This window comes from Rana temporaria, chromosome 5 (genome assembly GCF_905171775.1).
Source record: "Rana temporaria chromosome 5, aRanTem1.1, whole genome shotgun sequence".
Taxonomy (NCBI): domain Eukaryota; kingdom Metazoa; phylum Chordata; class Amphibia; order Anura; family Ranidae; genus Rana; species Rana temporaria.
In genome coordinates, this window is record NC_053493.1 from 17,361,955 (window position 1) to 17,389,159 (window position 27,205).

The window sequence follows — 27,205 nt, forward strand, 5'->3', positions numbered from 1 at the left end:
ATCCTCCCAGCTGTAGGGATCACCCCCCCCACCGCCATCCTCCCAGCTGTAGGGATCACCCCCCCCACCCCCATCCTCCCAGCTGTACGAATCACCCCCCCCCCCACCCCCATCCTCCCAGCTGTACGAATCACCCCCCCACCACCATCCTCGGACCTGTGAAAAAATCGGACCGCGTCACTTCCGGTGCTCGTATGCCAGGAGCACAGCTGATCGCGGGTACAAGGCGCATGCGCAGAAGCTTTGTTTTTGGTCCGTGAATATCCAAGACTGGGGTAGGTCACTTATGCCCGTCATACGCAGCCAGTGTGCCCACTATTTGCAGCCACTTGTGCCCGTCATACGCAGCACTTGTGCCCTCCATATGCAGTCACTTGTACCCGTCATACGCGGCACTTCCTTCTTCTTCTTCTTCTTCTTCTTCTTCTTCTTCTGTAGTGGCGGCTGTGGCCCCTGTGTCCGCTTGGCTCCTCAGGCTTCCTCCGTCATGTCTCCTTTTCCGCCAAAGCGTTAGGCATCCAATAGGATCTCCTAAAGCTTTGGCCAATCGGGAGACAGGTTTTACTGACCTGCCTGCTGATTGGCAAGGAGGAACTTTGGTGTGAAAATAGCTTCTGGCTCTTATCACGTGCTTAAAGATACACACCCCGCCTATTCCCGCCATAGTATTTCATGCGTCCGGCATCCTGAAAGGGGCCAGGCACATGAATAGGGAGGGCGGCAGAGGTGACGGGGGCGGTGCCCATGCATTGTGGGCCCACCATGCAGGGGCCACCACTGGTCTTTGATCTCTGTCAAGTGCTGGGGTCTGGATCACCTCCGCTGCTTTTCCTCCAATCGGGCCAAAGAAGCTGAGTGCGAGTTTACCTATAGCCCTCACACTGGAGACTTGCACACCATCATCATGGCATCCCAGGACGGTGGGTATCAGGTCACGGGAAGGCAGAGCGCATGTGTGTCCCGCTTTGGGGTCACTGGTGGCTTAGGGAGAAGGAGATGGCCCCTGGGTATTCGTGGGAGAAGGAGAGGGCCCCTGGGTATCCGTGGGAGAAGGAGAGGGCACCTGGGTGTTTGGAGGAGGAGAGGGCCCCTTGGTGGCCATTTAGTGAAGAAGAGGGCCCCTGGGTGGCCAGGGGAAAAGGAGAGAGAACCTGGGTGGTTGGTAGAGAAGGAGTGGGCCCCTGGCTGTTTGAAGGAGAAGGAGATGGGCCACAGTGTGGGCCAAATTGGAAGAGCTGATCCTTGGGTGGTTGGAGGAGGAGAGGGTGCCACCCTTCTCCCCTTAGGACGGGGACAGACACCCTTCTCTCCCGAGAGGTAGGGGACACCATTCTCTCCCCTGGAGGACAGGGACACCATTCTCTCCCCCGGATGACGGAGACACCATTCTCTCCCCCGAGGACGAGGACACCCTTCTCTCCCCCGAGGACGAGGACACCCTTCTCTCCCCAGAGGTAGGGGACACCATTCTCTCCCCCGGAGGATGAGGACACCATTCTCTCCCTCGGAGGACGGGGACACCATTCTCTCCCTCGGAGGACGGGGACACCATTCTCTCCCTCGGAGGACGGGGACACCATTCTCTCCCCCAGAGTACGGGGACACCATTCTCTCCCCCAGAGGACGGGGACACCATTCTCTCCCCCGAGGACACCATTCTCTCCCCGGAGGAGGAGGACACCATTCTCTCCCCCAGAGGACGGGGACACCATTCTCTCCCCCGAGGACACCATTCTCTCCCCGGAGGACAAGGACACCCTTCTCTCCCCAGATGTAGGGGACACCATTCTCTCCCCTGGAGGACGAGGACACCATTCTCTCCCCTGGAGGACGAGGACACCATTCTCTCCCCCGGAGGACGAGGACACCAGGGCTGGACAGGGAGAGGAGGTGAGCGCTGCGGGGAACCAGAGCATCATGAGGGACAGGGGATAGAGGCACATGGGTGACCAGAGCATCATGGGGGGGGGGGTATAGAGGAGTAGGAGAGGAACAGAGAAGCATGTGTGGGAACAGAGAAGCGGGGGGGTATCAGTGGAGCACAGGGGGGACCAGAGAAGCATGAGGGTAAGAGGAGCATGGGGGGGGGGGGGATAGAGAAGCATGTGGGGGAACAGAGAAGCAGGGGGAGAACTAGAGGAGCAGAGAGGGGGACAGAGGCGCATGGGGGCCGGCCGCCATGGGAGAGACTTGTCAAAGTGTATGAAGTCCAGGGCAATATTTTTGTCCCAGTCCAGCCCTGGTGTCCCTGTCCTCCGGGGGAGAGAAGGGTGTCCCCGTCCTCCGGGGGAGAGAAGGGTGTCCCCATCCTCCGGGGGAGAGAAGGGTGTCCCCGTCCTCCGGGGGAGAGAAGAGTGTCCCCTACCTCTGGGGAGAGAAGGGTGTCCTCGTCCTCAGGGGAGAGAATGGTGTCCTCCGGGGGGAGAGAATGGTGTCCTCGTCCTCCAGGGGAGAGAAGGGTGTTCCCGTCCTCCAGGGGAAAGAGAAGGGTGTCCTCGTCCTCCGGGGGAGAGAATGGTGTCCCCGTCCTCCGAGGGAGAGAATGGTGTCCTCGTCCTCCGGGGGAGAGAATGGTGTCCCCGTCCTCCGGGGGAGAGAAGGGTGTCCCCTACCTCTGGGGAGAGAAGGGTGTCCTCGTCCTCGGGGGAGAGAATGGTGTCCTCCGGGGGGAGAGAATGGTGTCCTCGTCCTCCAGGGGAGAGAAGGGTGTTCCCATCCTCCGGGGGAGAGAATGGTGTCCTCGTCCTCCGGGGGAGAGAATGGTGTCCTCATCCTCCGGGGGAGAGAATGGTGTCCCCGTCCTCTGGGGAGAGAAGGGTGTTCCCATCCTCCGGGGGAGAGAATGGTGTCCTCGTCCTCCGGGGGAGAGAATGGTGTCCTCATCCTCCGGGGGAGAGAATGGTGTCCCCGTCCTCTGGGGAGAGAAGGGTGTCCTCGTCCTCCGGGGGAGAGAATGGTGTCCTCATCCTCCGGGGGAGAGAATGGTGTCCCCGTCCTCTGGGGAGAGAAGGGTGTCCTCGTCCTCCGGGGGAGAGAATGGTGTCCTCGTCCTCCGGGGGAGAGAATGGTGTTCCCTACCTCTGGGGAGAGAAGGGTGTCCTCGTCCTCCGGGGGAGAGAATGGTGTCCCTGTCCTCCAGGGGAGAGAATGGTGTCCTCGTCCTCCGGGGGAGAGAATGGTGTCCCCTCATGGGCACCGCCCCGTCACCTCTGCCGCCCTCCCTATTCATGTGCCTGGCCCCATTTCAGGATGCCGGACGCATGAAATACTATGGCGGGAATAGGCGGGGTGTGTATCTTTAAGCACGTGATAAGAGCCAGAAGCTATTTTCACACCAAAGTTCCTCCTTGCCAATCAGCAGGCAGGTCAGTAAAACCTGTCTCCCGATTGGCCAAAGCTTTAGGCGATCCTATTGGATGCCTAACGCTTTGGCGGAAAAGGAGACATGACGGAGGAAGCCTGAGGAGCCAAGCGGACACAGGAGCCACAGCCGCCACTACAGAAGAAGAAGAAGGAAGTGCCGCGTATGACGGGTACAAGTGACTGCATATGGAGGGCACAACTGCTGCGTATGACGGGCACAAGTGACCTACCTCAGTCTAGGATATTCACGGACCAAAAAAAAGCATCTGCGCATGCGCCTTGGACCAGCGATCAGCTGTGCTCCTGAAGTACGAGCACCGGAAGTGACGCGGTCCGATTTTTTCACAGGTCCGAGGATGGTGGTGGGGGGGGGGGGGGTTATTTGTACAGCTGGGAGGATGGGGGTGGGGGGGGGGGTGATTCGTACAGCTGGGAGGATGGCGGTGGGGGTGGGGGTGATTCGTACAGCTGGGAGGATGGCGGTGGGGGGGTGGGCGATTCGTACAGCTGGGAGGATGGGGGTGGGGGGGGGTGATTCGTACAGCTGGGAGGATGGCGGTGGGGGGGTGGGCGATTCGTACAGCTGGGAGGATGGGGGTGGGGGGGGTGATTCGTACAGCTGGGAGGATGGCGGTGGGGGGGGGGGTGATTCGTACAGCTGGGAGGATGGCGGTGGGGGGGGGGTTAGTACAGCTGGGAGGATGCCGGTGGGGGGGATAAGTACAGCTGGGAGGATGGTGGTGGGGCGGGTGATTTGTATGGCTGGGAGGATGGTGGCGGTGGGGGGGGGGGGTGATTCGTACAGCTGGGAGGATGGTGGCGGTGGGAGGGGGGGTGATTCGTACAGCTGGGAGGATGGCGGTGGGGGGGGGTGATTCGTACAGCTGGGAGGATGGCGGTCGGGGGGGGGGTGATTCGTACAGCTGGGAGGATGGCGGTGGGGGGGGAGGTGATTCGTACAGCTGGGAGGATGGCGGTGGGGGGGGACGGTTAGTACAGCTGGGAGGATGGCGGTGGGGGTGATTCATACAGCTGGGAGGATGGCGGTAATGGGGGGGGTGATTCGTACAGCTGGGAGGATGGCGGTGGGGGGGGGGTGATTCGTACAGCTGGGAGGATGGCGGTGGGGGGGGGTGATTCGTACAGCCGGGAGGATGGCGGTGGGGGGAGGGTGATTTGTACAGCTGGGAGGATGGCGGTGGGGGGGGTGATTTGTACAGCCGGGAGGATGGCGGTGGGGGGGGGGTTGATTTGTACAGCCGGGAGGATGGCGGTGGGGGGGGGGTGATTTGTACAGCCGGGAGGATGGCGGTGGGGGGGGGGGTGATTTGTACAGCCGGGAGGATGGCGGTGGGGGGTTGATCCCTGCAGCTGGGAGGATGGCGGTGTGGGGGGGGGGTGATTCCTGCAGCCGGGAGGATGGCGGTGGGGGGGGGGGTGATTCCTACAGCCGGGAGGATGGCGGTGGGGGGGGGGTGATTCATACAGCCGGGAGGATGGCGGTGTGGGGGGGGGTGATTCGTACAGCCGGGAGGATGGCGGTGGGGGGGGGGGTGATTTGTACAGCTGGGAGGATGGCGGTGGGGGGGGTGATTTGTACAGCCGGGAGGATGGCGGTGGGGGGGGTTGATTTGTACAGCCGGGAGGATGGCGGTGGGGGGGGGTGATTTGTACAGCCGGGAGGATGGCGGTGGGGGGTTGATCCCTGCAGCTGGGAGGATGGCGGTGTGGGGGGGGGGGTGATTTGTACAGCCGGGAGGATGGCGGTGGGGGGGGTGATTTGTACAGCCGGGAGGATGGCGGTGGGGGGTGATCCCTGCAGCTGGGAGGATGGCGGTGTGGGGGGGGGGGGTGATTCCTGCAGCCGGGAGGATGGCGGTGGGGGGGGGGGGTGATTCCTACAGCCGGGAGGATGGCGGTGTGGGGGGGGGGGGGGTGATTCATACAGCCGGGAGGATGGCGGTGGTGGGGGGGGTGAGGATGGTCCCGTGTACATGGAGCCTAAAAAAATACAGAAGAGCGGAACTTTACTTTTTGGCACTTTAAACTTTCCCATTGAAATGAGTAATAACATGGAAATGTGTTTGTTGGTCGGGTATTCAGAAGCTCTCCACCTAAATAGACATTTTCTTGACAGACTTTAATATTGGACATTAAAACTGTTGCTCCGCCTCCGTCCCGCCTACCCGAGTCTGTGAAATTCTCGGACCAAAATAGTATGGGAACAAGCAGACGGGGCTGGAGGCGGTGCTGGCTGCAATGTAATTGAGAATGTTGCTCCGCCTCCGCCCGCCCACTAAAATCTATATTTTTCACGGACCTCAAGAAACCCCTGCTTAGGGACGGGGCTGGAGGCGGTGCTGCCGATAATGTCATTAAAACTCTTGCACCGCCTCCGCCCCTCCCACCCGAGTCTCTGAATTGTGCTTGATCCGCCTCTGCCCGCCTACCCCAGTCTATGATATTCACGGACCCAAAAAAAAACATCTGCGCATGCGCTGCGCATGCGCCGTGGACCCGCGATCAGCTGTGCTCTGACGTACGAGCACCGGAAGTGACGCGGGTCCGATTTTTTCACAAGTCCGAGGAAATTTCACATCACCGGCCACTGCTGCTCACTACCTTCCCTGGTGGAGTGATACGATGCTGCACTCCGCCTCCTGTCCTCAACTCCTCATGTGCAGAGTGCAGACTGCCGAGACTGAGATGAGGCTGACAAGGGAGAAAGAACCTGAGCACCATGGCTGCAGAGCACACAGTGAGTGTAGCACAGAGGATAGACTCCTCACTGTGTATGGCTTACACACAGCATGGCATGTTACATTATGTGTATTTAGAATTATGATACTTACACAGGCAGCATAGTCATCATGTGCTCTGTGATGATCTGTCACAGTGTCATATTGCTGTTGGGTGCTTACTTTGTTATGGCTGTATTGGGTTGAAGTTTGTAACCCACAGTACAGCCAAAGTCAGAACCCAAAAGCCATTTGACACTGACAGATCCATGACAGAACACATGCTGTCTGTGCTGCCTGTGTGATTTTCAGAATGCTGGTGAAGATGCAGTGAGATGTTGCTTTACACATGCATTTGGGGGGGCAGTAAACATGTGCCCCCCAACCACCCCCCTTTAACCACTTCCTGTCCAGCGATGTACTGGTACATTGCTGGATTGTAAGGGTGATATCTTGATCATCGCTACAGCGATGATCAAGATATAATTTTTTAGCTCCAGCGATTCTGCACACAGTAAAAAGTAATCTTACTGGTTAAAAAGCCCCTGGATTACTTTTACAGTCAGTGGAAGGGGGTTCCACCACCATCACGCCACCACCTTTGCTGGGCTCTCCAATGCAATCGGGTCCTGTGAGCAGCAGCATCAAGTTCCTGGGACACAGTGAGTAGAACTGATGTAGTTCCTCCCACTGTGTGCTGTCAGAAACCAGGAGCAATTACCGGCTTGAACAAGCAACTGATCAAACCGATCTGGGTTTGATCAGATGCTTTGTAGGCCAGAGGATAGATATGGGGTCTAATAGACGCCAGATCTCTCCATAAAGGGGACCTGTCACTGCCCCATGCTATAACTAGGGATGTTGTTCATTACTTCTGATAGCAATAAAAGAGATATAAAAAAAATGAAAGACACAGTGAAAAAATTTTTTGTTAATAAAATAAAATTGAAAAAAAAAAAAATTAAACCGTCTCTGTCCCCCTGTACTGATAAGCCATAATGATTGTGTGTGCATATGTAAACGGTGAGAAATCTGCAGAGGTGGGGAGGAGGGGCCTGGGGTGGGGTTGAGGGCGGGATTAAAGGGGGCCCCGTCAGGTAGTCTGTACGGGGCCCCATGATTTCTAACAGCAGCCCTGGTGGTGGGGATCGGGCATCGGCAGGCACATCGGGCAGCGGCGCGGATCGAGGCATCGCGGACATCAGGCTGCGGCGGGCATCCTGTGTCTCCTCCTCCTCGCTTCTGCTGTGCGCCTCCTCCCCTCCCATCCAATAGGGTCCCCTGTCCTTTGAGTCAATTGGGTTATGGGTATCAGACCCGCTTCCCGATTGGCCAGGAGGAGGATCAGTGTTGCAACAGCAAATATTAATTTACTGTTGTAACACCTGGGTGGGCTCGTGGCGCAATGCTCTGCACCACGAGCCCACCCTATTTCAAAGTCTATTAGAGCCTCTGGCTCTAATCAGGTGCGTCAAAAAAACACCACCACCGCTATAATTCATGCGCCCCGCGTCCTGAAAGGGGCCGGATGCATGCATGAATAGGGGGTATCGGCTGGGGATCATAGAGCATTAATTAGGATGTGGTGGCCATGGATAGAAGGGGGGGGGGCGTCTGGGAGCCCCTAATGGACAGACCGCCTCTGTTTCCCCCCCCCCAGCATCCATCACAGCATGTGTCCCGGAATCTATACCAAAGATGAGCCTATTACTTACATACTTCCCGTAGCCTCAACCATGATCCCAGTAAAACCACTTCTACCTTCGGCCATTTATAAACAGTCTAAAGGACAGGAAGTGGTTAAAAGGACACTAAGGGCTAGATTCAGGTAGGGCTGCGCATTGTTACGGCGGCGTAGCGTATCGTATTTACGATACGCTGCCGTAAATCAGAGAGGCAAGTGCTGTATTCACAAAGCACTTGCCTCCTAAGTTACGGCGGCGTAGCGTAAATGGGGACGGCATAAGCGCGCCTAATTCAAATGAGTATGAGGGGGAGTGTTTTATGTAAATGGGTGATGACCCGACGTGATTGACGTTTTTTACGAACGGTGCATGCGCCGTCCGTGTACATATCCCAGTATGCATTGCTCCAAAGTACGCCACAAGGAAGTATTGGTTTTGACATGAACGTAAATTACGTCCAGCCCTATCCGCGAACGACTTACGCAAACGACGTAAAAAATTCAAAATTCGATGCGGGAACGACGTCCATAATTAACATTTCGTGCGCCTCATAGAAGCAGGAGCAACGTTACGCCGGGAAAGCCTCACGCAAACGACGTAAAAAAAATCCGCCGGGCGCACGTATGTTTGTGAATCGGCGTATCTAGGTCATTTACATATTCTACGCCAAAAACGACGGAAGCGCCACCTAGTGGCCAGCGTAAGTATGCACCCTAAGATACGACGGTGTAAGAGACTTACGCCAGTCGGATCTTAGCCTAATTCCGGCGTATCTTGCTTTCTGAATACAGAAAGAAGATACGCCGGCGCAGCTTTGATTTTACGTGGCGTATCTATAGATATTAGGTGCAGGAACTCAACCACGACCCCGTTCAGATTTCAAAAACAGTAGAAGGGTTTTAAAGGGGCATTAAATACCAGGATTGCATTACATACAGAGTGCAGAGTTCAGGGGGGCTACACACAGAGTGCAGAGCTGTCACTTGTAAACACAGAAACCAGACTTCTGTGTTTACAAGTGATTGTGGTGAGCGGGCACCAAAGGGTCTGAGCCAGAGGTGGTGGAACTGAGTTCCCCCTGAAAAAAAGCCCTGGGCCCCGTACCTGGTACTGCCATTACATAGACAGCTTTACCGGACCACCGGCCATAACTACATGGAGACTCTGTTCCTCTCTACTGCTCAGGAAATGGAGGATTTTGGATTCAGGTCAGGGAAATCCTTTCATGTCTAACAGGATGGCTGAATTGCGGATTTATAACTCTTGCCAGTTTAATGGCCGATACAGAATGTAGACAGAGATAACGCGAAGGGAGGTCAGATGTAGCAACATCTAAACAACCTGATTTATTTTATCAAAGCAATAAAAATTGTTGGAACCTACAATGGGTAACCTTCGTAAAATGTAACAAACACAAAAGGGGAGAGTTCTATCAAACTATGTAGTGATCTAAGCATGGAACGCAACTAATAAAAATGAGACCGGAGCTGTACTGGAGATCACAGAAAACAGAAGGGAGTTGGGTTGCTCTCTTTTGAGGCCTATGATGTCCGGGCCAGATTCTGGTAGAAGTGCGGCGGCGTAACATATCATAGATATGTTACACCGCCGCAAGTTTTCATCGCAAGTGCCTGATTCACAAAGCACTTGCGATGAAAACTACGCCGGCGGCCTCCGGCGCAAGGCGGGCCAATTCAAATGGGCGTGTGCCATTTAAATTAGGCGCGCTCCCGCGCCGGATCTACTGCGCATGCTCCGTTTCTTAACTCCTGTCGTGCTTTGTGCGCCGTGACGTAATTTTTTCGAACGGCGACGCGCGTAGCGGAATTCCGTATTCCCGGACGGCTTACGCAAACGACGTTATTTTTTAAATTTCGACGCGGGAACGACGGCCATACTTTAGACAGCAATACGTTTGCTGACTAAAGTTAGGGCACCAAAAATGACGAGTAACTTTGCGACGGGAAACTAGACTAGCGGCGACGTAGCGAACGTGAAAATCCTTCGTGGATCCGCCGTAACTCCTAATTTGCATACCCGACGCTCGTTTACGGCGCGAACTCCCCCCAGCCGCGGCCGCGGTACTGCATCTTAAGATCCGACAGTGTAAAACAATTACACCTGTCGGATCTTAGGGATATCTATGCGTAACTAATTCTATGAATCAGTAGCATAGATAGAAACAGAGATGCGACGGCGTATCAGCAGATACAACGTCGTATCTCATTTGTGAATCTGGCCCTCCATTCTTAGTAACAACCCCCGGTACTAGGAAGGTCTATTAGATGGTATGCTTGTAAGTGGGTTGAAGTGAAAGGGGTTGTAAAGGTTTGTGTTTTTTCATGCGCTTGATCGCCGAGGTCACTGAGACTCGGCTGATCACAGATCCAAGTAAGGGGCCAATCCTGGCCCCTTACCACGTGATCAGCTGTCAGCCAATGACAGCTGATCCCATGATGTAAACAAAACCTTGGTAATCATTTTTGCGATTGAAGGCCACCTGCCAATGGCAGTGCCACCTGCCATTGCCACCTGCAAGTGCCCACCAGTGTCACCTATCAATGCCCACAAGTGCCACCTATCAATGCCCACCAGTGGTGCCAATCAGTGCCTCATCAGTGCCACCTAGCAGTGCTGCCTATCAGTGAAACCTACCAGTGCCGATCAGTGCCCATTATTGCCACCCATCAGTACCCATCACTGCCACCCATCAGTGCCCATCACTGCCACCCATCAGTTCCACCTATTAGTGCCACTTCTCAGTGCCCAAAAGTGCCACCTATCAATGCTCTTTAGTGCCACCCATCAGTGCTACCTCTCAGTGTCACTTCTCAGTGCACACCAGTGTTGCCTATCAGTGCCCACCAGTGCCGCCTTATCTGTGCCCATCAATGCAGCTCACCGGTGCCCATAAGTGCAGCCCATCAGTGACCATCAGTGCAGCCTATCGGTGCCCATCAGTGCAGCCTCATCAGTGTACATCAATGAAGGAGAAAAATTACCGTATTTATCGGCGTATACTGTGCACTTTTTTCCCCTTAAAATCAGGGGGAAATCGTGGGTGCGCGATATACGCCGATCCCCGCTGTCTGAGCGCCGCCGACAAAGCCCGAGCAGAGCTGAGTGTACTGTGCGCTCGGCCACGCTCGGCTCCGCCCGCAGCCACGCGAGAGGAGCCGAGAGAAGCCGAGTGGAGCCGAGAGGAGCCGAACACACCGGAAATCCGGCTCTGCACAGCTCGACCGAGGCGCCAAATTCAACGCTGCAACCCCCGGCAGACGGACGCGACACACACCGCCAAGGCTGGACGGACCCCGCGCAAGGCCGCAGACAGACGCCGGACAAGGCTGCTGACAGCAGATGGACACCGACAAGGCTGAGCATCCAAAAAGTAATTTTTTTCCAAAACTTCTCTTCTCGCTTGGGGTTCGCGTTATACGCCGGCGCGCGGTATACCCCAGATAAATACGGTACCTGTTTGCAAAATTTATTAACAAAATATAAAATATATATATAAAAAAAAAAAAATCTGTCTTTTTAAAACTTTTTTACGAAAAATAAAAAACGCAAAGTTGATCAAATACTATCAAAAGAAAGCTCTATTTGTGGGAAAAAAAATTATAAAAATGTAATTTGAGTAGAGCGTTGTATGACCGCGCAATTGTCATTCAAACTGCATCAGCGCTGAAAGCTGAAAATTGGTCTGGGCAGGAGGGGGGGGGGGGGGGGTTTAAGTGCCCAGTAAGTAAGTGGTTAATGTGGAATGTACGTTCCTTGCTAAAGGAACATTATTTTCTATCAAGTTGTTATAGGTAAAGTTCCTCTTTCGGGTGCCCTCGGCAAAAACAAGTACCGTATTTATCGGCGTATACCGCGCCCGCATATAACGCGCACCCCAAGCTTAGAAGGGAAGTTTAAGGAAAAAACGTACATTTTGGATGTCTTGCCCGGCGTCCATCGGCGGCCTTGTCCGGCATCCGTCTGCGGCCTTGCGCGGGGTCCGTCCAGCCTTGTCGGTGTCCGTCTGCTGTCTTGCCCGGCGTCCATCGGCGGCCTTGTCCGGCGTCCGGCGTCCGTCTGCGGCCTTGCGCGGGGTCCGGCCAGCCTTGTCGGTGTCCGTCTGCTGTCTTGCCTGGCGTCTATCGGCAGCCTTGTCCGGCGTCCGTCTGCGGCCTTGTGCGGGGTCCATCAAGCCTTGTCGGTGTCCATCTGCTGTTTTGCCCGGCGTCCATCGGCGGCCTTGTCCGGCGTCCGTCTGCGGCCTTGCTCGGGGTCCGTCCAGCCTTGTCGGTGTCCGTCTGCTGTTTTGCCCGGCTTCCATCGCCGGCCTTGTCTGGCGTCCGTCTGCGGCCTTGCGCGGGGTCCGTCCAGCCTTGTCGGTGTCCGCCTGCTGTTTTGCCCGGCTTCCATCGGCAGCCTTGTCCGGTGTCCGTCTGCGGCCTTGCGAGGGGTCTGTCCAGCCTTGTCGGTGTCCGTCTGCTGTCTTGCCCGGGGTCCATCGGCAGCCTTGTCCGGTGTCCGTCTGCCGGGGGTTGCAGCGTTGTGGGTTTGAGTTTGGCGCCTCGGTCGAGCTGTACAGAGCCGGATTTACGGTGTGTTTGGCTTCTTTCGGCTCCTCTCGCGTGGCTGCGGGCGGAGCCGAGCGTGGCCGAGCCTAGCTGAGTGCCCAGAACACTCGGCTCGGTCTTTGTCGGCGGCGCTCTGAGACAGCGAGGATTGGAGTATGACACGCACCCACGATTTTCCCCTGATTTTAAGGGGAAAAAAGTGCGCGTTTTACGCCGATAAATACGGTATTTCGAATTGGCAGTGTGAGTACAAGGATAGTTCTGTAATTTTTTTTATTACTTTACGGTGATCAAATATTTATTTTTCTGCCCTTTCATGTTCAAGCTTTAAAACCTGACAGGTACACTTAGCCAAGCAAATTCCTGCAAGATCTCGTGAACTTCCACCATGAAATAACCGCTAAAAGATACGGCATTTGTATCTCAGCGGCCGCTTCCCCGAGCAGTTCATGTCTGAACGGTGAAAGACTAATTCTTGCGATTATTAGCTGGCAGCAGCTTCAATAAACAGAGGAGACCTCCCTGACAAGTGGAAAAAAATGATAAATCCAGAGAAAATCCAACTGTCCTGCCTTGACTTTTCATGCTAGGCCAGAACTATGTCAGTTATGTAAACAGCGTCCTGCGCACAATAACCGTACCAGAGACTGCGGGCACTTCTCTACGGGTCAAACCGAGAGAGCGCGGAATCACAATATCATCATCTCCGCTGGAGGAAGACAAACAATGGCCGTGCCAAGACGGACCCTTAGGCCCAGATTCTCAAAGACTTACGACGGTGTATCTCCAGATACGCCGTCGTAAGTCCGAATGGACGCCGTCGTATCTATGCGCCTGATTCATAGAATCAGTTACGCATAGATTTGGCCAAGATACGAGTCTCCTACGCCGTCGTATCTTGGGGTGCATATTTACGCTGGCCGCTAGGTGGCGCTTCCGTTGATTTCCGCGTCGAATATGTAAAAGAGCAAAATACGCCGATTCATGAACGTACGGACGCCCGTCGCAATTAGTTACGCCGTTTACGTTAGACATACGCCGGCGTAAAGATAAAGCTGGTCTGTAGGTGGCGCAGCCTATGCAAGGTATGGACGTCGGAACAAGCGTATCTTTTTACGTTGTTGACGTAAGTTGTACGTGAATGGGGCTGTGCGTAGGTTACTTTCACGTCACAGACATTAAGCCGGCGTATCTTTGGGCGTAAATACGACGTGATACTGAGAATGCGCGCACATGCGTCGTTCGTTTGGCCATGCATCCACATGGGGTCACGCTTAATTTAAATAAAACACGCCCACGACCTGCCTACTTTGATTTACGTGCGCTTACGCCGGCCGATTTACGCTACGCCGCCGTAACTTAGGACGCAAGTGCTTTGTGAATACAGCACATGCCTCTCTAAGTAGCGGAGGCATAGCGTAAATAAGATACGCTACGCCCGCACAACGTAAAGCCTCTCACATGATTATGTGAACCTCCTGATGGTCTGGTTGGCTGAAGACTGACCTCTCACAGGATTATGTGAGCCTCCTGATGGTCTGGTTGGCTGAAGGTTGTACTATCACAGAAATATGTTAACCTCCTGATGGTCTGGTTGGCTAAAGGTTAACCTCTCACAGGATTATGTAAACCTCCTGGTGGCCTGGTTGACTGAAGATTGACCTATCACAGGAATATGTTAACCTCCTGATGGTCTGGTTGGCTGAAGGCTAGCCTCTCACAGGATTATGTGAACCTCCTGATGGTCTGGTTGGCTGAAGACGGATCTCTCACAGGATTATGTGAACCTCCTGATGGCCTGGTTGGCTGAAGGTTGACCTCTCACTGGATTATGTGAACCTCCCGATGGCCTGGTTAGCTGAAGGTTGATTTCTCACAAGATTATGTGAACCTCCTGATGGCCTGGTTGGCTGAAGACTGATTTCTCACAGGATTATGTGAACACCCTGATGGCCTGGTTGACTGAAGGTTGACCTATCACAGGAATATGTTAAGCTCCTGATGGTCTGGTTGGCTGAAGGTTGACCTCTCACAGGATTATGTGAACCTCCTGATGGTCTGGTTGGCTGAAGACTGACCTCTCACAGGATTATGTGAACCTCCTGATGGCCTGGTTGGCTGAAGACAGACTTCTCACAGGATTATGTGAACCTCCTGATGGTCTGGTTGGCTGAAGACGGATCTCTCACAGGATTATGTGAACCTCCTGATGGTCTGGTTGGCTGAAGACGGATCTCTCACAGGATTATGTGAACCGCCTGATGGCCTGGTTAGCTGAAGGTTGACCTCTCACAGGATTATGTGAACCTCCTGATGGTCTGGTTGGCTGAAGACTGACCTCCCACAGGATTATGTGAACCTCCTGATGGCCTGGTTGGCTGAAGATTGATTTCTCACAGGATTATGTGAGCCTCCTGATGGCCTGGTTGGCCGAAGGTTGTACTATCACAGAAACATGTGAACCTCCTGATGGCCTGGTTGACTGAAGGTTGACCTATCACAGGAATATGTTAAGCTCCTGATGGTCTGGTTGGCTGAAGGTTGACCTCTCACAGGATTATGTGAACCTACTGATGGTCTGGTTGGCTGAAGACGGATCTCTCACAGGATTATGTGAACCTCCTGATGGTCTGGTTGGCTGAAGACGGATCTCTCACAGGATTATGTGAACCTCCTGATGGCCTGGTTAGCTGAAGGTTGACCTCTCACAGGATTATGTGAACCTCCTGATTGTCTGGTTGGCTGAAGACTGATTTCTCACAGGAATATGTGAACCTGCTGATGGTCTGGTTGGCTGAAGGTTGACCTCTCACAGGATTATGTGAACCTCTTGATGGTCTGGTTGGCTGAACACTGACCTCCCACAGGATTATGTGAACCTCCTGATGGCCTGGTTGGCTGAAGATTGATTTCTCACAGGATTATGTGAGCCTCCTGATGGCCTGGTTGGCCGAAGGTTGTACTATCACAGAAACATGTTAACCTCCTGATGGTCTGGTTGGCTGAAAGTTAACCTCTCACAGGATTCTGTAAACCTCCTGGTGGCCTGGTTGGCTGAAGGTTGACCTATCACAGGAATATGTTAACCTCCTGATGGTCTGGTTGGCTGAAGGTTGACCTCTCACAGGATTATGTGAACCTCCTGGTGGTCTGGTTGGCTGAAGGTTGACCTCTCACAGGATTATGTGAACCTCCTGATGGTCTGGTTGGCTGAAGGTTGACCTCTCACAGGATTATGTGAACCTCCTGATGGCCTGGTTGGCTGATGACTGATTTCTCACAGGATTATGTGAACCTCCTGATGGCCTGGTTGGCTGAAGACTGACCTCTCACAGGATTATGTGAACCTCCTGATGGCCTTGTTGGCTAAAGACAGACTTCTCACAGGATTATGTTAACCTCCTGATGGTCTGGTTGGCTGAAGGTTGACCTCTCACAGGATTATGTGAACCTCCTGATGGTCTGGTTGGCTGAAGACTGACCTCCCACAGGATTATGTGAACCTCCTGATTGTCTGATTGGCTGAAGACGGATCTCTCACAGGATTATGTGAACCTCCTGATGGCCTGGTTGGCTGAAGGTTGACCTCTCACGGGATTATGTGAACCACCTGATGGCCTGGTTAGCTGAAGGTTGACCTCTCACAGGATTATGTGAACCTCCTGATGGCCTGGTTGGCTGAAGGTTGACCTCTCACGGGATTATGTGAACCTCCTGATGGCCTGGTTAGCTGAAGGTTGACCTCTCACAGGATTATGTGAACCTCCTGATGGTCGGGTTGGCTGAAGGTTGACCTCTCACAGGATTATGTGAACCTCCTGATGGCCTGGTTGGCTGAAGGTTGACCTCTCACAGGATTCTGTGAACCTCCTGATGGCCTGGTTGGCTGAAGATTGATTTCTCACAGGATTATGTGAGCCTCCTGATGGCCTGGTTGGCTGAAGGTTGTACTATCACAGAAATATGTTAACCTCCTGATGGGCTGGTTGGCTGAAGGTTAACCTCTCACAGGATTATGTAAACCTCCTGGTGGCCTGGTTGACTGAAAGTTGACCTATTACAGGAATATGTTAACCTCCTGATGGTCTGGTTGGCTGAAGTTTGACCTCTCACAGGATTATGTGAACCTCCTGATGGTCTGGTTGGCTGAAGTTTGACCTCTCACAGGAATAAGGACCTCCCAAAGGCCTGGTTGGCTGCATCTTGGCCAAGCTCTTAACTAATTGGATAAAGATTAGTCTTGCTCATAAAGAATACTAAGGCAGAAGTGAAATACCATTTGACCTTTACCTGAAAAAATCGATTGACCTGACTGCTGGCCATTCTACTATTGTAAAGTTCCTCCGTCCAGATTTCATCATCGTGTTTTTTAATAAATGGACACAATGTTTAATTTAGAATGGATAAAGCTCAGGAGAACCCCTACATTGCTGATTGAAGGCCAAGAAATACAAAACATTATATTAATCTTGTAATTTCCCATACCCACAAGCCCCAAACACCAAACACACAATTCTTGCCAAAGGGCAGACTAACTCCTTATCTGTTAATAATTATTCATATGTTTTTTGGCTATGACAAGATTTGATCTACCTCCTACAGTTTTCACCAGTAATGTGAACACAAATATTTTCCCCCTACCTGAAAGAGCTTGTTGCTTTCCTAATGCACCATAACATTAGGAATGTACATAACAGTGCTTCTCCTACTCTTAAAACCATGCGTTCTGTTAACCACTTCCTTCCCGCCGTACAACTATAAACGTCCTCTCTTTGAAGAGGAATACCGGGGGTTATGGTAGCAGCTAGCTACCATAACCCCGGGCCGGTATCGTCTTCAAGAGCCGGCGGTTCTCTTTCAGATAAAAGTGGTTTCTGCTGCGGATTCGCCGCAAGATCACTTTTATCGGTGGCGGTAGAGGGCCCCCCCTCCCGCCACGCTCCGGTGCCCTCCGCCGCTTTCCGTAGCCGATGGTAATGGCGGAAGTGATCCGGACCTGTCCCTAGCTTGACATAGAGACTAGTGAGGGGAAGATGGCCCCCGCCCGTCTCCATGTCATTGCAGGGCGGAGGCGACGTCAAAACGTCACTTCCGTCCATAGGTCTTAAAGGGACATTTTATTTATTTTCAAATTACAATTTGGAACAGCGTCGTATTTTACGTCGTTTGCGTAAGTCGTACGTGAATGGGGATGGGCGTAGCTTACGTTCATGTCGACTAAGCATTGAGCCGGCGTAATTTACGGAGAAAATTCAACGTGATACTGAGCATGCGCCGTTCGTTAGGCGCGTCATTTACGTGGGGTCACGATTCATTTCCATACAACACGCCCCCTTCCAGCCTACTTTGAATTACGCGGGCTTACGCCGGCCCATTTACGCTACGCCGCCGCAACTTACAGAGCAAGTGCTTTGTGAATACTGCACTTGCCTGTCTAAGTTGCGGTGGCGTAACGTAAATAGGATACGCTACGCCCAACTAAAGATACGCCATTGTATCTGAATCTGGCCCACAATGTTTGATGGTTAGAAAATAAACAACTTGAATATCACTACTCCAGTCTAGTGATTTTGTCTAGGCTGATATTATGTCGTTAGTCTTCTGCAGGAAGGAGGTAGCTTTTCTTCTGTCACCTTTACTCCAGTGATCACTTGGACTGTACATTGTAATATTACAGCAAGACACAGGGCTTCAGCAGGGGCCAATCTGTGTCAGACCTTTGTGAACACAGCCTAGAACTGCCCAGGCATAAGGTTTTGCATTATTTTCTCCTCTCTGAGTCAGTATCTTAGTCCAGGAATCTGGATGCTGCCAGAAAAAAAATGGTGCTGTTGTCAGATCGGCTGTGGCAGGAGGGGGGGGGGGGCAGGTCAGACCTCATAGGGTTATTTTAAGATTTACATATCTTTAATCAAGCAAACCCTGTGCAACCAGGTGCCGGGCTACAGCAATATGAAGAAAGAGATATTGCCTTTTATTCTTCTCTCCCTCTACTGATGTATGCTGCAGAACGTGGCAATTGCCCCCCCCCCTCAGAAATTAGTTGCGGGTGAGAGCGGGCGGCTCCGTGGGCAGGTGAGAGAGTGGGAATGCCGGGCAGCTGGGTGGGTGAGCGGGCAGGCTGCTTGGCGGGCGGATAAGGGAGCGGGAGGGGCAGCTGAGCGGCTCAGTAGGTGAGCGGGCAGCTGGCCAATCAGTGAGCTCCGCTCTGCATCCCTGCACTTCCACCCTCACTGTACAGTGTGCAGGCAGCCTTGGGCAGCAGAGAGATTACATCATCTCTCTGCTGCCTGAATCTGGGACACAGCAAGAGACAATCCCCATCTTGGCAGGAAAGTGACAATCTGCAACTTGTGGCAGGTGACGTGGCAAGTGACAATGCAACATGTGGCTGGAGAAGTGACAAGTGACAATCCGAAACGTAGCAAGTGACAATCCGCAAGGTGTGGCAGGTGACGTGGCAAGTGGACAAATCCGCAATGTGTGGCAAGTGACAAACTGCATCTGGTGGCAGGCGACGGTGGCAAGTGACACACTCGGGGCTCCCACTGATTCGGCATTATGGTGAGTGTGACGGTATTGGTATGATATCCCCGTCAAAGATTCCCTTCTTCCATAAGAACATCACCCCAATATTCCACGAGGAGGAATATTCCTGAGATCGCCCATTAAGCCACACATTAGTCCAGGCTTACTGCTAGAACAAGACAGAGTTTAATGTTATAACACACAGCTTATATGTCATTTCCAAAACTGTTACAATGACAAATCTCCGCCCCCCTCACACTGGGGCTTCTATACAGATGAGTAGGCAGACACGACGGAGCCGAGTCTGAAAACACATTTTCTTTAGATAATGACATCAGTGGAGTTGAGTACTAGTTGTACTGAATACATTAACTAGACAACTCGACCCCGCATAGAGAGATAATTACCACAATGAAGCAATCAGAATAATTAACACAAGCCACATAAACACAGATCTCCTTCACACAACACAATAGATCAATTAACCTTTAGAAATAGTGAGGGGACATTAGCACGTCAATAACCTGCTAGCCAAGGACAGAATCACCCAGGGCAAGCAGGGAGAATTAGACTGAGACATATAGGCAAATGTATCACAATGGCCCCCCTTTTTCTCCCTGCTCCGGAAAACCCGGTTGGACCTTCCCTGGTCCAGTAGGGTTGACGGGTTTAGAGCTTTTAGTCCGAGGTTAACTCCGTTTGGCGTGACTGACCTCCATTGGTAACTGCTTCAGACTCAGGTATGCCACCGGGTCGTCAGATCACACGCCGTTCAGTCCCCAAGTCTTTGTGCGATCTGCAAAGTCACCAGAAGTCAGTGTGAAGACGGCGAATGGGTCTGTGCGCCGCCATCTAGGTGTCCCGCTATGGGAGGGGCAGGTTATGGCTCTGTAGTGACAGTCACAGGAGATTCATAAAAAGAAAAAGTTATATTTGTTGAAATGCTGTAGCACTGGTGCTCAGAGTCCGGGGGGGGGGGGGTGACGTGGCAAGTGACAATCCGCAAGGTGTAGCAGGTGACGTGGCAAGTGGACAATCCACAAGATGTACAGGTAACATGACAAGTGGACAATCCGCAAGGTGTAGCAGGTGACGTGGCAAATGGACAATCTGCAAGGTGTGGCAAGTGGACAATCCGCAACTTGTGGCAGGTGACGTGGCAAGTGACAATCCGCAAGGTGTGGCAGGTGATGTGGCAAGTGGACAATCTGCAACTTGTGGCAGGTGATGTGGCAAGTGGACAATCTGCAACTTGTGGCAGGTGACGTAGCAAGTGACAATCCGCAAGGTGTGGCAGGTGACGTAGCAAGTGACAATCCGCAAGGTGTGGCAGGTGACGTAGCAAGTGACAATCCGCAAGGTGTGGCAGGTGATGTGGCTAGTGGATAATCCACAAGATGTAGCAGGTAAAATGACAAGTGGACAATCCGCAAGGTGTGGCAGGTGACGTAGCAAGTGACAATCCGCAAGGTGTGGCAGGTGACATGACAAGTGACAATCCGCAAGGTGTGGCAGGTGACAGGACAAGTGGACAATACGCAAGGTGTGGCAGGTGACGTAGCAAGTGACAATCCGCAAGGTGTGGCAGGTGACGTAGCAAGTGACAATCCGCAAGGTGTGGCAGGTGACATGACAAGTGACAATCCGCAAGGTGTGGCAGGTGACAGGACAAGTGGACAATCCGCAAGGTGTGGCAGGTGACGTGGCAAGTGGACAAATCCGCAATGTGTGGCAAGTGACAAACTGCATCTGGTGGCAGGCGACGGTGGCAAGTGACGCACTCGGGGCTCCCACTGATTCGGCATTATGGTGAGTTGAACTATTTCATTTTCTATAACAATGTAATAATAGAAATAATGCGCTACAATAATCCTGACACCATAACAACCATGGTGCCAGGATGATTAAGGTGCCAACACCAGCCATTTCCCCGATAAATTGTCTGAAAAAAATTGTATATTTCCTGGCAGTTCCCCTCCGGAGACTAGACTCTGGATCCGCCCCTGGCGGCGGCGCAGCAACAGGGGGGTGAAAAAACCCTGTCGTCCTGCAGTACGAACCACAACGGGGCCGAGGGGGGGCGGCATTGAAGGATCCAGCCTTGGGGTGGCAAAGGGAGTAGATCCGGGCCTGGGTGTTCCTCATTCACTCAGTAGGTAAAATGTATCCAGTGCCTCCATCATAGAGATCCAGTCAGTGTGGTATGTGTGTGAGTGATGGTGATGATCTGTATACAGAAGTCACTCCTATATCTCTGTTCATTATAAATCTGTACCAGCAATATCCTTACACTTTCTAAGATTCCATCCACTTTAAATTTCCCAGCTGGTGTGATAAGAGTGCAGGTAGAGGATATAGGCATTCCTAAATGCACGTGTGCGCTATGTTTCATTTCAAATCGAAATTCGGACAAATATTTTGTTATTCAAAGATTCCGATGTATCAGATTTTTCTACGAATTACAATAGTAACTAATTTAAATTAATCCAAAATAACAAAAAAAAAATTTTGTCTGAAATTCGAATCAAACTTGAAAACAACAATAGAAAATAAATGTATAGAATCTAAAATAATAGGATAGAATATACTGTAAGAAAATAGAATGCAATAGAAAAGAATAGACTAGATTAGAATAAAAAAAAGAATAGAGTAAAACAGAATAGAATATAAAATATAAAATAAAGGAATAAGAAAATAGAATATAAAATAATGGAATAGAATATAAAATAATAGAATAGAATGGACAAAAAAAGGGGGGCAGTCGGGCAATGTTTATCAACAACATTGCTCAGCCTTTGAAACAATTAGCTGGATTCAGGTAGGCGGGCGCAACGTTAGGCAGGCGTAGCGTATGGCATTTACACTACGCCGCCGTAAATCAGAGAGGCAAGTACTGTATTCACAAAGCACTTGCCTCCTAAGTTACGGCGGCGTAGCGTGAATTGGCCGACGTAAGCGCGCCTAATTTAAATTAAGATGTGGGGGGCGTGTTTTATGCATATTACTTGTGACCCGACGTGATTGACGTTTTATACGAACGGCGCATGCGCCGTCCGTGTACATATCCCAGTGTGCATTGCTCCAAAGTACGTCGCAAGGACGTATTGGTTTCGACGTGAACGTAAATTACGTCCAGCCCCATTCACGGACGATTTACGCAAACAACGTAAAATTTTCACATTTCGACGCGGGAACGACGGCCATACTTAACATTGACTAGTCCAGCTATTTGATGGAATAACTTTACGCCTGAAAATGCCTTACGTAAACGGCGTATCTTTACTGCGACTGGCAAGCGTGCGTTCGTGAATCGGCGTATCTAGTCATTTACATATTCTACGCCGAACTCAACGGAAGCGCCACCTAGCGGCCAGCGGAAAAATTGCACCCTAAGATACGACGACGTAGGAGACTTACGCCGCTCGTATCTTAGCCTAATTTAAGCGTATCTGGTTTCCAGAATACGCCTAAATTTGCGACAGTGCAGATTCAGAGTTACGACGGCGTATCTACTGATACGCCGGCCTAACTCTCTCTGAATCTAGCTAATTGTTTCTTTTTGTATAGTTCTGTTTATACATCTACAGATCAAAGGGATGAACTTTGATCCACAGATGAATTGAGTTTAACCACTTCCCGCCCGGCCTATAGCCGATTTACGTCCGGGAAGTGGTTCTGAAATCCTGACAGGACGTTCCAGAACGTCCTGCAGGATTTAATGCCGCGCGCGCCCGTGGGGGCGCGCAGCGCGGCGATCGGTGATGCGGGGTGTCAGTCTGACACCCTGCATCTCCGATCTCGGTAAAGAGCCTCCGGCGGAGACTCTTTACCACGTGATCAGCCTTGTCCAATCACGGCTGATCACGATGTAAACAGGAAGAGCCGTTGATGGCTCTTCCTCTACTCGCGTCTGACAGACGCAAGTAGAGGAGAGCCTATCGGCGGCTCTCCTGACAGGGGGGGTTCGCGCTGATTGTTTATCAGCGCAGCCCCCCCTCGGATCGCCACACTGGGCCACCAGGGATGCCCACCCTGGACCACCAGGGTGGGCAAAAAAAAAAAAAAAAATGCCTGCCAAAAAAAAAAAAGAAGTCTGAAAAAAAAATAAAACATTAAAAAAAATAAAAGATGCCAATCAGTGCCCACAAATGGGCACTGACTGGCAACCTGTGAAAATCAGTGCCACCCCAGTGTCTATCAGTGCCACCCAACAGTGTCCATCAGTGCCACCCCACAGTGTCCATCAGTGCCACCCCACAGTGCCCATCCATGCCCAGTGCCCACCTATCAGTGCCCATCTGTGCCACCCATAAGTATCCATCAGTGCCACCCATAAGTGCCGCCCATGAGTGCCCATCTGTGCCGCCTATGAGTGCCCAGTGCCGCCTATGTGTGCCCATCAGTGCCGCCTATGTGTGCCCATCAGTGCCGCCTATGTGTGCCCATCAGTGCCGCCTATGTGTGCCCATCTGTGCCGCCTATGTGTGCCCATCACTGCCGCATACCAGCGCCGCCAATCAGTGCCACCTCATCTGTGCCCGTTAGTACTACCTCATCGGTGCCCATCAGTGCCGCCATATCAGTGCCCGTAATTGAAAGAGAAAAACTTATTTACAAAAAAATTAACAGAAAAAAATAAAAACGTAATTTTTTTTCAAAATTTTCAGTCTTTTTTTAGTTGTTGCGCAAAAAAAAAATCGCAGAGGTGATCAAATACCACCAAAAGAAAGCTCTATTTGTGGGGAAAAAAGGACGCCAATTTTGTTTGGGTACAGTGTAGCATGACCGCGCAATTGCCATTCAAAGTGCGACATGGCTGAAAGCTGAAAATTGGCTTGGGCGGGAAGGGGCGTAAGTGCCCTGTATGGAAGTGGTTAAAGAAACCTGTAAAAAATATATATATATATATATATATATATATATATATATTTTTTTTTAAATGTTCTTCTGTTTTAACCCCTTATTAACCGTTAACCACTTGCCAACCACCACACGCCGATGTACGGCGACAACATGGCACGGGCAGGCGTATTGGCGTCCCTTTAAATTTGCCGCCCAGTGGGCGCACATGCCCGCCGCGTGCCTCGCGAGTGCGGCCGCGGGTCCCGGGAACTCGATGTTCCCGGGAGTCCCATGATTGCGGTCGGCAAAGGCAGAACAGGGGGGATGCCTTTTTTAAACAAGGCATTCCCCTATTCTGCCTAGTGACACTGTCACTGATGACCGTTCCCCGTGATCGGGAACGGTCATCAGTGATGTGTCAAGTGTAGCCACGCCGCCTAACAGTAAGAATCACTCCCTAGTCCTGACTTAACCCCTGCAGCGCCACCTAGTGGTTAACCCCATCACTGCCAGTGCCATTTTTACAGTAATCAGTGCATTTTTGTAGCACTGATCGCTGTATAAATGATAATGGTCCCAAAATGGTGTCAAAAGTGTCCGATGTGTCCGCCATAATGTTACAATCACGATAAAAATCGCAGATCGCCGCCATTACTAGTAAAAAAAAAATATCAATAAAAATGCCATAAACTGTCCCCTATTTTGTAAACGCTATGGGCCAGATCCACAAAGCAGTTACGCTGGCGTATCTATTGATACGCCGCGTGACTTCTAGGTTGCTCCGGCGTATCTTTGTTTTGTATCCACAAAATAAGATACGCCTGAAGCTGGGCTAGATCCAACTGGCGTACGTCTTAGTACGCCGTCGGATCTAAGGTGCATATTTACGCTGGCCGCTAGGTGGCGCTTCCATCGATTTCCGCGTCGAGTATGCAAATTAGCTAGATACGCCAATCCACAGACATATGTCAGGCCGGCGCATTTTTTTACGTTGTTTACCGTAAGGCTTTTTTCGGCGTAACGTTACCCCTGCTCTATGAGGCGTAGCCAATGTTAAGTATGGACGTCGGGCCAGCGTCAAATTTTTCGTCGTGTACGTCGTTTGCGTAAAACGTTCGCGAATAGGGCTTTGCGTAGAATGACGTTCACGTCGAAAGCATTGGCTTGTTGAGGGTTAATTTCGAGCATGCGTACTGGGATACCCCCACGGACGGCGCATGCGCCATTCAAAAAAAAAACTTTGATTACGTGGGGTCAATAGGAATTACCATAAAACACGCCCACATCTCATCCATTTGAATTGCACGCCCTTACGCCGACACAGTTACACTACGCCGCTGTAACTTACGGCGCAAATTCTTTGAGGATACGGAAAATACGCTGTAAGTTACGGCGGCGTAGCGTATCTGAGATACGCTACGCCGGACGTATAGATGCGCCAAGGTACGTGGATCTGGCCCTATAACATTTGCGCAAACCAATCGATAAACGCTTATTGCAATTTTTTTTACCAAAAATATGTAGAAGAATACGTATCGGCCTAAACTGAAGAAAAAAATAAATTTTATATATGTTTTTGGGGGATATTTATTATAGCAAAAAGTAAAAAATATTGCATTTTTTTTAAAATTGTCGCTCTATTTTTGTTTATAGCGCAAACATTTTTATAGTAATCCAATGCATTTTTATAGCACCGATCGCTATAAAAATGCCAATGGTCCCAAAAATGTGTCAAAAGTGTCCGAAGTGTCCGCCATAATGTCGCAGTACCAGTAAAAATATGAAAAATATGTAGAAGAATACGTATCGGCCTAAACTGAGGAAAAAAAAAATAATGTTTATATATTTTTGGGGGATATTTATTATTAAATATTAATTTTTTTCAAAATTGTCGCTCTATTTTTGTTTATAGCGCAAAACTAAAAACCGCAGAGGTGATCAAATACCACCAAAAGAAAGCTCTATTTGTGGGGAAAAAAGGACGCCAATTTTGTTTGGCAGCCACGTCGCACAACCGCGCAATTGTCAGTTAAAGCGACGCAAAAAGTGGCCTGGTCTTTGACCACCAAAATGGTCCGGGGCTGAAGCGGTTAATTTACTCTCATCAGCCTTAATTAACTCCTCATTCTCCTTCTCCATTTAATTGTTATTTTCCTGCTGATTTTTTTGTTCTATAATATAAATTATTAATAAATACAATTTTTTCTTTTATTTGATTCTGCTGGTTAATATTTTTACACCTTTAATATATATTTACACATTTCACATTTGAAAAAAGCACAAAATGCAAACACTTCAATACCGGGGGGCACTTATACACCTTCCCGCCCAGACCAATGTTCAGCTTTCAGCGCTGTCGCACTTTGAATGACAATTGCGCGGTCATGTTACACTGGACCCAAAATTACATTTTGGTGATTTTTTCCCCCACAAATAGAGCTTTCCTTTGGTGGTATTTGATCACCTCTGCGGTTTTAATTTTTTTGTGCTACAAATAAAAATGAAAACGAAAATTTTGAAAAAAATTAAGTTTTTCTTTGTTTCTGTTACAAAACTTTATAAATAAGTAAGATTTCTCCTTCACTGATGAGGCGGTACTGATTGGCACTTATATGCAGCACTAATAAGCATAACTGATGAGCACAGATAGGTGGCACTGATCGTAAGCGGCACTGATGGGCACTCATAGGCGGCACTGGTGGGCACTCATAGGTAGCACTGGTGGGTGGCCCTGTAGGGCACTTATAGGCGGCACTGATAGGTGGCACTGGAGGTCACTTATAGGCGGCACTCATGGGCACTCATAGGTGGCACTCATAGGTGGCACTGATAGGTGGCACTAGAGGGCACTTATAGGCGTCACTGATAGGTGGCACTGGAGGGCACTGATAGGTGGCACTGGAGGGCACTGATAGGCAGCAATGATTGGGCACCCACTCATAGGAAGAATTGATGGGCACTCATAGGCGGCACTGATGGGCACTCATAGGCAGCACCGATTGGGCACTTATAGGAAGCACTGATGGTCACTCAAAGGGTGGCACTGATAGGTGGCACTAGAGGGCACTTATAGGCGTCACTGATAGGTGGCACTGGAGGGCACTGATAGGTGGCACTGGAGGGCACTTATAGGCAGCAATGATTGGGCACCCACTTATAGGAAGCACTGATGGGCACTCATAGGCGGCACTAATGGGCACTTATATATAGCAGTGATGGGCACTCATAGGTGGCACTGATAGGTGGCACTAGAGGGCACTTATTGGCGTCACTGATAGGTGGCACTGATAGGTGGCACTGGAGGGCACTTATAGGCAGCAATGATTGGGCACCCACTCATAGGAAGAATTGATGGGCACTCATAGGCGGCACTGATGGGCACTCATAGGCAGCACTGATTGGGCACTCATAGGCAGCACCGATTGGGCACTTATAGGAAGCACTGATGGGCACTCATAGGTGGCACTCATAGGTGGCACTG